The 7,945-nt window shown below is 48.6% G+C and overlaps 1 protein-coding gene across 7 annotated transcripts in view; it reads left to right on the top strand.

Annotated features, from left to right (window-relative positions):
- The first annotated feature begins 2,184 nt into the window (after window positions 1-2,184).
- GATA3 (GATA binding protein 3) overlaps window positions 2,185-7,945 on the top strand; it is a 34,016-nt gene continuing 28,255 nt past the window's right edge. For 2 of the 7 annotated variants that reach the window (XM_043498884.1, XM_043498874.1), the window contains exon 1: window positions 2,649-2,840. The gene's annotated coding sequence lies outside the window, so the exon portion shown is untranslated. Of the gene's footprint in view, window positions 2,841-6,849; window positions 6,862-7,945 lie in introns of those variants that run through there. The other 5 variants (XM_038375354.2, XM_043498934.1, XM_038375369.2 and 2 more) reach the window with 5 other exon arrangements.

Here is a 7,945-nt window from a genome sequence, read left to right as displayed (position 1 = left end):
CTCTACCTGCTCTCCATCCGTTTCGACGGGATCCGAATTAAAACTGTCAGCGGCATCGCTTGCCTGTTTTTATTTGTATTTAATTGAAAAGCAAGTCCCCTCTGCCGTCCTAATTATCTTTAATTTATCGCCTTAAGTGAATGCGTTCGCTAAAGATAGAATTGGGGGAGCGATCATGTTACTCGTCACCTTACAAAGAGTCACTTTAGAAAGGGAGATCGCAAATTGCCAGCGTCAGCAGAAAAAAATAACCCAGAACTAGGAGTGGATTCCCCCCCTCCCCCGATCAATTTACTCGCTGATTTATTGAGCGTAGTTTCAGCTGGGGTCAAACCAAACCAAACCAAACCCCCTTCTCTGACTCCCCGCTGCTGGCTTGCAGGCCGGGCACCCTTCGCTTGGCTGATGAGCCCAACCGCAGGGCAGGGAAGGTGCATTTTCTGTCCGGTGGCCACAAGGCTTGATCCAAAGCCCGTTGAAATCAATGAACAGATTGCCACGGGCTATATGCACCAGGGGCCCTGCCACAGCATGGTGTGATCGCTGCGGACTCTACAGGGCACCGCCTCTCCCTTGTAGGCACCGGGTCATTTAGTGAAGTATAGAAAGAAGAGATGACATCTAAACTCCAGTGGAGGGTCCCCCCCCCCCTTCTATTCTCTGGTACTAAGGGTGAAATATACATCATGGCAAAAAATACAATCTAGCTGCCCTGGGCTTCCGTTTTAGGGGCAACATTTGCAAGTGATTCCTTAGGAAACGTGTCAGTCCGGCATTCTGTCTTTCTGGACATGCCCGAGGCTTTTCATCAATGAATAGAGCTCTTTCCACCAACAAAAGAAAAGCATCTCGGGCAGGGGTTTCGCTCTCTGCTGTACAAATACTCTGAAGGGAGAATGAACCTTCCCTTCGGTCCCCTATGCCGCTGCCCTGCCAGATCAGTCGCATCAGGGAGCAGAAATCGGTGGCTTGATTTTAGTTTGGTGTATTCCCTCTTCCCCCCCCCCCCCCGCTCCCCAACGTGAGGTTTGGACGGTAGCGCCATAAAACGTGCCCCAGGATAATGACCCGGTGGTCTCCGTTCTCAATCCGATTTGGACGCTCACTTCAGTCTCGATTTAAACTACGCCCCAGCTACGTGATCGAAAGCGTTACAGCTGGATCGCCCGGGCAGACCCGCCGTTTGTTTTCCTATCACCAAAGCTGTGCACGGACTAACAAGGTGTAAATGATCTCCCCCCCCCCCCCAGTTCGGCGAAATAGAAACGATTCTACCCCTGATCTTTCGGGAAGCGCCTGATTGAAACAGACACGTGCTGGTTCCTGACTGTCCGAAGGTTTAGGGTTAACATTAGCACGTTCCTTATCTACCCGAACTAGGAGGGCATGGAAGTGGGCTCTTGCCGTGGGGTATTGCTGTCCAACAACTGCATCAGGGAAGGAAGATTTCACAGCCAGGCTGCCCCTCTGCAATAGCTACTTATTGCTCTCTGGGCACGGAGAGCCCACGGTTACGTTTGAAATGCAGCCACCAGCTTAGAAGTGGGGTGTTTTCCTAGGTATGATTCACGCAAAAGGCGCTTTCCCCGCGTCCCCCTTTCATAGCTGCATTCAGATCAAGAGCTTTTTAATTTCGTTTTGGTTTTGGTCTTGTGCAAACTAACTGGCACAAGAACAGAGGTGTATTTAACAACACACACACACACACACACACGGTGTTTAAAAATCTCCTGCGACAGCATTTGACTGTATCAGTCCGGGGAAGGGAAAATAGGTGATTTTTGCATCTTTTCAAGCGTACGCAGTTTATTTCCGGGGTGCAGGGCCCGACTCAGAAATTGTCAGCCTTTCTCTGCGGGGGACCGGGTTGAATCCGGTCCTGTTGCGTTTTAGGAAGGTCACCACCGGATTTTTGACAACAGCTGGTGGATCTCACCTCCCGGGAGCAAGAACCTGAGCAAGTCTCTTTCCCGCTGTGAACAGTCTTCACGGGAAGGTGCCGGTGGAATCCAGGTCTAATTAAAAATCCGCCATCGTGTGAGTGAGAGTTTTCTCTGCAGAGTTGTGTGTTTGTGATTTTGCGTGAAAGTGTGTGTTTTGTCTTTGTGTCTGGGTGGGAGTTGTCTCCACAGAGGGGTGTGTGTGTGTGTGTGTGTGTGGGTGGGTGGGTGGGTGTGTTTTCTCGGCAGATCTCCATGTCTGAGCGTGTTAGAGGATTTGTGTTTTCTCTCTAGTTCTCTGCGACAGAAGAGTTTTCTCTCCAGATCTGTGCGCGTTTATTTGCTCTCCAGATGGTTGACTCATGCGCTACAGTGCCTCACAAAAAACAAAAACAAACAAACAACAACAGGAATCAACGCGGTGTTACCGCTTTTCCTCGAAAGCTTTTGATCTCAATGGAACGAACCCCGGTAGTATTTATACGACTGTGTCCTTAACAAAACAAAACAAAACACCTTTGCAGGCAACGACAATCGTGCCTGGCACGGGTTACATCCCGTTCCAATCGATTTCCAGCCCCAGTACCTACCTCTCCCCCCCCCCGTCCCATGTGATTCGCAGGCTGGGTGTGTAATGGTATGCCCATCATATTTCTCTCACTCTTTCTCTGCCCTTTTCCAACCCGGAAGAGCTCTGATCTTCTAGACAGTCAAGAGCAGGAGAGGAGGAGGTCAGAGATTTGGGTGGGTGTTCAGAGGATGTGGATCACCCACGTTTTACTTCTCGCTGGAAGCTCGAGAGATGCCATCGGCAGCAGCGGCCGGAGCAGTCGAGTCTGTCTGTCATTGCTGCCTTTAGATCTTCAGCAGATCGGGACAAAATAAGAAGCAGCTGCCCAGGTCAGTGAATATTGAGATTCTCCCCCCTCCTCCCTCCCACTCTCACTCTTTCCCTTCTCCACGTGGAGAGAATTAGAAGGGATCTCGGCTCAAAGGGGCAGCGGACGCTGGCTGAAATGTAACACGACCCCACTCATATTTGTCTTCAGTCGCTGGAGCTATTTGGATTTTCCTCAGTGACCTTGGGGGCAGACCCAACTTGCCCGAGAGCTTGTTACCTCTGAGAGCTAGAGCTGCGGGGCGGAAGGGTGGGGCGTGAGGGGGGGGGAAGCATTGGAAGAGGTTGACAACAACTGCTTTGCCTATAGGTGCTGGGTAGCCGGGGACAGGGGCTGCTTTCACAGATGGCATCGCACATCTGCATGTGTAGACGGAGGGGATGAGAGAAGAAGCGTTTAGGCGTGTGTCTACTGTATTGTGTATTATAATTGTGTGGGTAATGATATTAGACAGATATGTGTGATAGACTGATAGAATGTAATTAATTAATGAGCGAATCGGTGTATACACGCTCTCCCCTAAATATAGATTATTCTTTTTATATCTAATCTCTCTCTCTTTCTCTCTCACACACTTGCATATATTAGGTAGCAATACAGGTGCACCTACATATACGTGTATCAGAAACAGAGACATATAACCTATCTCTGTCACACATCTGCATGTGCCTATACATACAATCCTACACTGTTTTCTACCAGACTGCATCAGATCACACTTCTACAGTCACTCAGCAATCTCCTTGGCTGTATTCTGAGTGCAGCGTTGATCCATTTAGAGTCGGCTGTCTCTGTAATCTGGTTTCTAAAGAACGGGAGATGGTCTAGCTGGACGTGTCCGGCTGTTTTAAGACAAGTTTTTTGAAGGGACTGGTACCTGTATAATGGAGAATGATGATTTCACTACATCCTATGGCGTGTCTGGATCCCTCCTCCCTCTCTCCCTCCCCAAACTTGCCATCCGCTAGATCATGTAGGGTATTTAAACTAGTAATTGGGTGCCTTGGAAATGTATTTGAGTGTTAAGAAATGAGCATTAGCTGTAATTGAGCTCATTCAAAAATGTCAGCTCCTCTTACCTTCATTTGTCCATAAATAGGAGCGGGAGCATTAGGTGATGGGTTTTACTGTAACCGGATAATTAATACTCATTGGATATACTTGTTTTCTTCATTATTTATGGGCGGCAGTTGTAAAGCTAGGTAGCCTAGGTCTTTTATGTAAGGCTCGTGTCATTTGGTGTGGGGTGTGTGTGTGTATTTCAAGTTGTAGACCTGTATTTGTGTGTGTCCGAGAGAATGTGAAGTTTGTGTATTTCGAGGTTTATGCCTTTGTGTGCGTGTTGTTAGTTAGGATTTGTGTTAATGTGTTTCACTGCGTTACTTAGTATTTTAAGTTTGTTTCCATCCATGTGTTGTGCGAGCCTGGGCATTGCTAGTGTATATTTCCCTCTCTGTGTTGTATGCGTTTGTGGTTAGTGTGTGTTGTCATCTGTGTAGTGTGTGAGCTTGTGTGTCTTTCGGTTCCCATGGGGTTTTCGGTTCCCAGTCTGTGTTACCTTGCGCGTTAGTGTGTAGTTCAATAGGTGGGCTGTGTGTTGTGTTAGCGTGTACATGCTTGCAGACTGTGTCTTCGTGTTTCAGTCTGTGTGTTAAGTTGTGTGGTAAGGGGACAGAATCGATCCAATTCAAATCAAATGTTCTCAAGAGCCCCTAAAAGGCCCGAAGAGAGCTTAGGAGAGTCGCTGTTTAGCCCCCAGCCAGAGATCACTTCGCAGCAATGACCGGCCTCGAAAACTGGATTTATCTGGCAAACTCCCGTTTCTGTCTGGGAGATTTTAGAGAGGAAAAGCCCTACTGTGAGGGCAGATAATGTGTCTTCAGTCTGACAATCCCTTTTAGATCCAGCGTCCCACCGAACAGGGAAAGCGATGGAATATCACACGACAAAACAGCTGGTGTAAAAGTCTCGTTTTCCTTAGATTCCCCTGACTCGATCTACCTTCGTGAGATCGGGGAAATAAAACGATCCATCTGCAGCGAGGTTACATTGAGCAAAGGGAAAATTAGACCAGATTTCAGCTTCTGTTTTCATGAAAAAAAAATATGAACCCCTTCGCTGTGTGTATGCATCGATGTGTATATTTCTGGAGAAGTGTATGATGTGTATGCATCGTGTGTCGTGCGGTGTCTGCAGTTTTTTGTATGTCACACCAAAATACACACCCAGGGTACAGAATATATATGCATGAAGGGACAGAGGAATTTATTTTAGGAAATGCATCATTTAGTTTAGGGGATACACACAGATCTTGATTCCCTTCCAGTAGCGAGAATGAGACATTCCTTAAAAGAAGGTCACTTCCATTGTTATTCAAAACGCTCTGCTCAGTAAAAGGAAAAGAGAAATGTTTTCACCCCCCACAAGGAAATTTTGCTGTTAATCCATTCGTATCCCCCCCCCCCCCCCGCGCCCTGGCGTCTTCCCTCGGTGTATTTTCATTGTGTTTTACTTTGTTACGGGCCTCTGGCCAGACGCGAGGCTGACAAAGGTATTTTTTTTCCAAAGGCTTTAAACCTGGTTATAGTTTCATTCGAAGCCATTTTGTGCGACTCCCCGGGTAAATAAAAGTGTCGATTGGGATTAAAAACCAGCTGGTTTACCAGCTGCCCTCAAGATTCGTTTAAATTCGCCTTTGAATCTGCCGATCAAAATTGTCCTAAGCGATGAAGGATGGAAAGGCGATAAATGCACCCTTACCCACGTCCACTTCCTTTAGGGTGGAGGGGGCAGAGAATATTTGGCTGCTTAAAAAGAAGCGAGGAATTCCTATCTAGAGGTGAAAAGAAAAGGAGTACTAGTGGCACCTTAGAGACTAACAAATTTATTAGAGCATAAGCTTTCGTGAGCTACAGCTCACTTCATCGGATGCATTTGGTGGAAAACTAGAGGTGAGCGTTCACTCCTTTCAAGGCCAATGTAGCCCAACAACGGCACCAGAGCAAAAATTGGGGGGGGGGGGTTAAGCAGGACTGGTTTATAAATTAACTTCTTCAACTCTCGGCATTAAGATCAATCGGATGAGGTTGGGGGGGGAATAGATTTTTTTTTTCTACGTCCAAGTGATGATTCGAAGAGAGACGATCGAAGTGGGCTGTAGCTCACGAAAGCTTGTGCTCAGATAAATTTGTTAGTCTCTAAGGTGCCCCAAGTCCTCCTTTTCTTTTTGCTTTATTTGCCGTAAGACTGTGTGGGACCTTTCCTCAGTGGCAGTGAATTATCTTGCTGTACCTTCGGCTTTTTTTCTCTCTCTCCGGACATCTTTCCAAAATACGGGCTGATTCGAGTTAAATCTCGAAGCAGCTACGTTTGAAAGATGGGGGGAGGCGGGTTGTTATCTAATATTATTATAATATTTTTTGTGTGCATGTGTCTGATGCTGAAGAAAAAACGGAAGTGGAACTTACTAGGTCGGAGCTTGAAACTGACCTGCATGGACAACAATGTGGGTGTCTATGTGGGTGTCATCACTCGTCCTAGAGAGGAGCTGGGGGTACCAATAACCCTGACAGGATAGGACACCTCTTCTTTCCCCGAGCTCCTCTCTCTCTGTCTCTGCCGTGCAGGGAATGTGCAAGGGGCAGAGAGGGCGCCTCTGGGACTCGCGGAGCCGGTTTTGATCCTTTCTCGGACCTTGTGTCCCGGGGCAGTAGCCCTTCTCCACAGCTTCAAAGGGGAAGGGAGGGTTTCCCCCCGCAAGAAAAGGCCCAACCTCTCCCCCAGTTTTCATTCTTGGAATTTGTTTGCTTAGGGCAGATGAGGGGTTTCCCCCCTCTCCACCCACCCACCTCTCTAGCTACAATTCGTCTGATGGGTTTTTTTTGGGGGGGGGATTAGGGTAAGAGGGGGAAGGGGAAAGATCACTGGAAACGGGGTAATCAGTCGTTGATCTTTTCTCTCTTTCAGTCTGGTGCGTGTCTGCGCCTTTGTGTTTCCTCCTGATTTGCAAAAGAGGGAGAGAGGTGAAATTATTCGAAAAAACCCCATCGGGCTCCTTTCAGAGCCAAGGGCGCGAGGCAGCACCTCCGTGTCCATTAGGGCAGGCTTGCTTTAAAAATAAAATAAAAAAAATAATACCAAAGAAAAATCCTAACCGAGCAGCGCTTCCTGCTTGTGGTTCCCTTTTCACAGATAAAGGGGTTGGGGAGAACAAATCATTTCTGGCTGATTCATTGCAAGAGGGGATGGGGGTGGCGTGTGGGGAGGGGGGAGCTTTCGCCTTTCTTGTTCTTTGTTTAAACTCAGAACAGTTCTGCAAATCCGGCCTCGTCCCCATCCATCTCGTTCTCACACACCGGGCTTTAGGGGGTCGATTTGTTTGGCGTTAAGCGGTTGTGGCTTTCGTTGTCTTCATCCTAGGGGGTGACAACGCCGAATTGACATTAGGCTGTTTATACTTCCCCACCCCCGGCGGAGGCTGGAATATGGGGCTCCCCGCTCCCCCCTTTTCCCTTCCCCCCCCATCCCCCTTGACGGAGCACAAGCTGTTTTACACGGCAAAAAGTCTTCGGAGCTCTGCCCTGGGCCGTGTCCTTTGCATAACCCTCCGATCGGTAGCCCCAGGCTGTTTAGACAGCTTTACCTGTACTCCTCTCGTCCCCTGTAAAAATCCCAACCCGGCACACGTAATTTAATCCGCTTTCAGTCAACTGTAGTCTAAAGGGGCTGGGCGGGGGGGCTGCTTCTTCCTTTCCCCGTCCCAAGGAGACGTAGAAATTCGGACCAGGTGCTGGTAATAATGATGGGCACCGACCGAACCCACGCCACAGAGGCTGCGACAGGGAGAGAGACTTTTCGGGAAAGTGGCTCCCCAGATGTTAGCGACTGGATCCCACTCCCCCTCTCAGCCAAGCCGTTCACACGGGTACAGGGACTGGCCTGGCTTTGTTCAGCTAGCTACATTCCCGTTGCAGCGGTCCGGCAACCTTCAGAGACCCCCGGGTGGCTTTGGGGTGGGCATCCCCGGTTGGTTGGGAAGCATGTGGGGTACTAGAGAAACCTTCTCGAGGGGAGTGTAGGGGTTGTGATCACTGTTTGGCTGTTTTG

The sequence above is a fragment of the Dermochelys coriacea genome, chromosome 1 (genome assembly GCF_009764565.3).
Source record: "Dermochelys coriacea isolate rDerCor1 chromosome 1, rDerCor1.pri.v4, whole genome shotgun sequence".
Classification (NCBI taxonomy): Eukaryota; Metazoa; Chordata; order Testudines; family Dermochelyidae; genus Dermochelys; species Dermochelys coriacea.
This window is presented reverse-complemented; position numbering and strand designations above follow the sequence as displayed.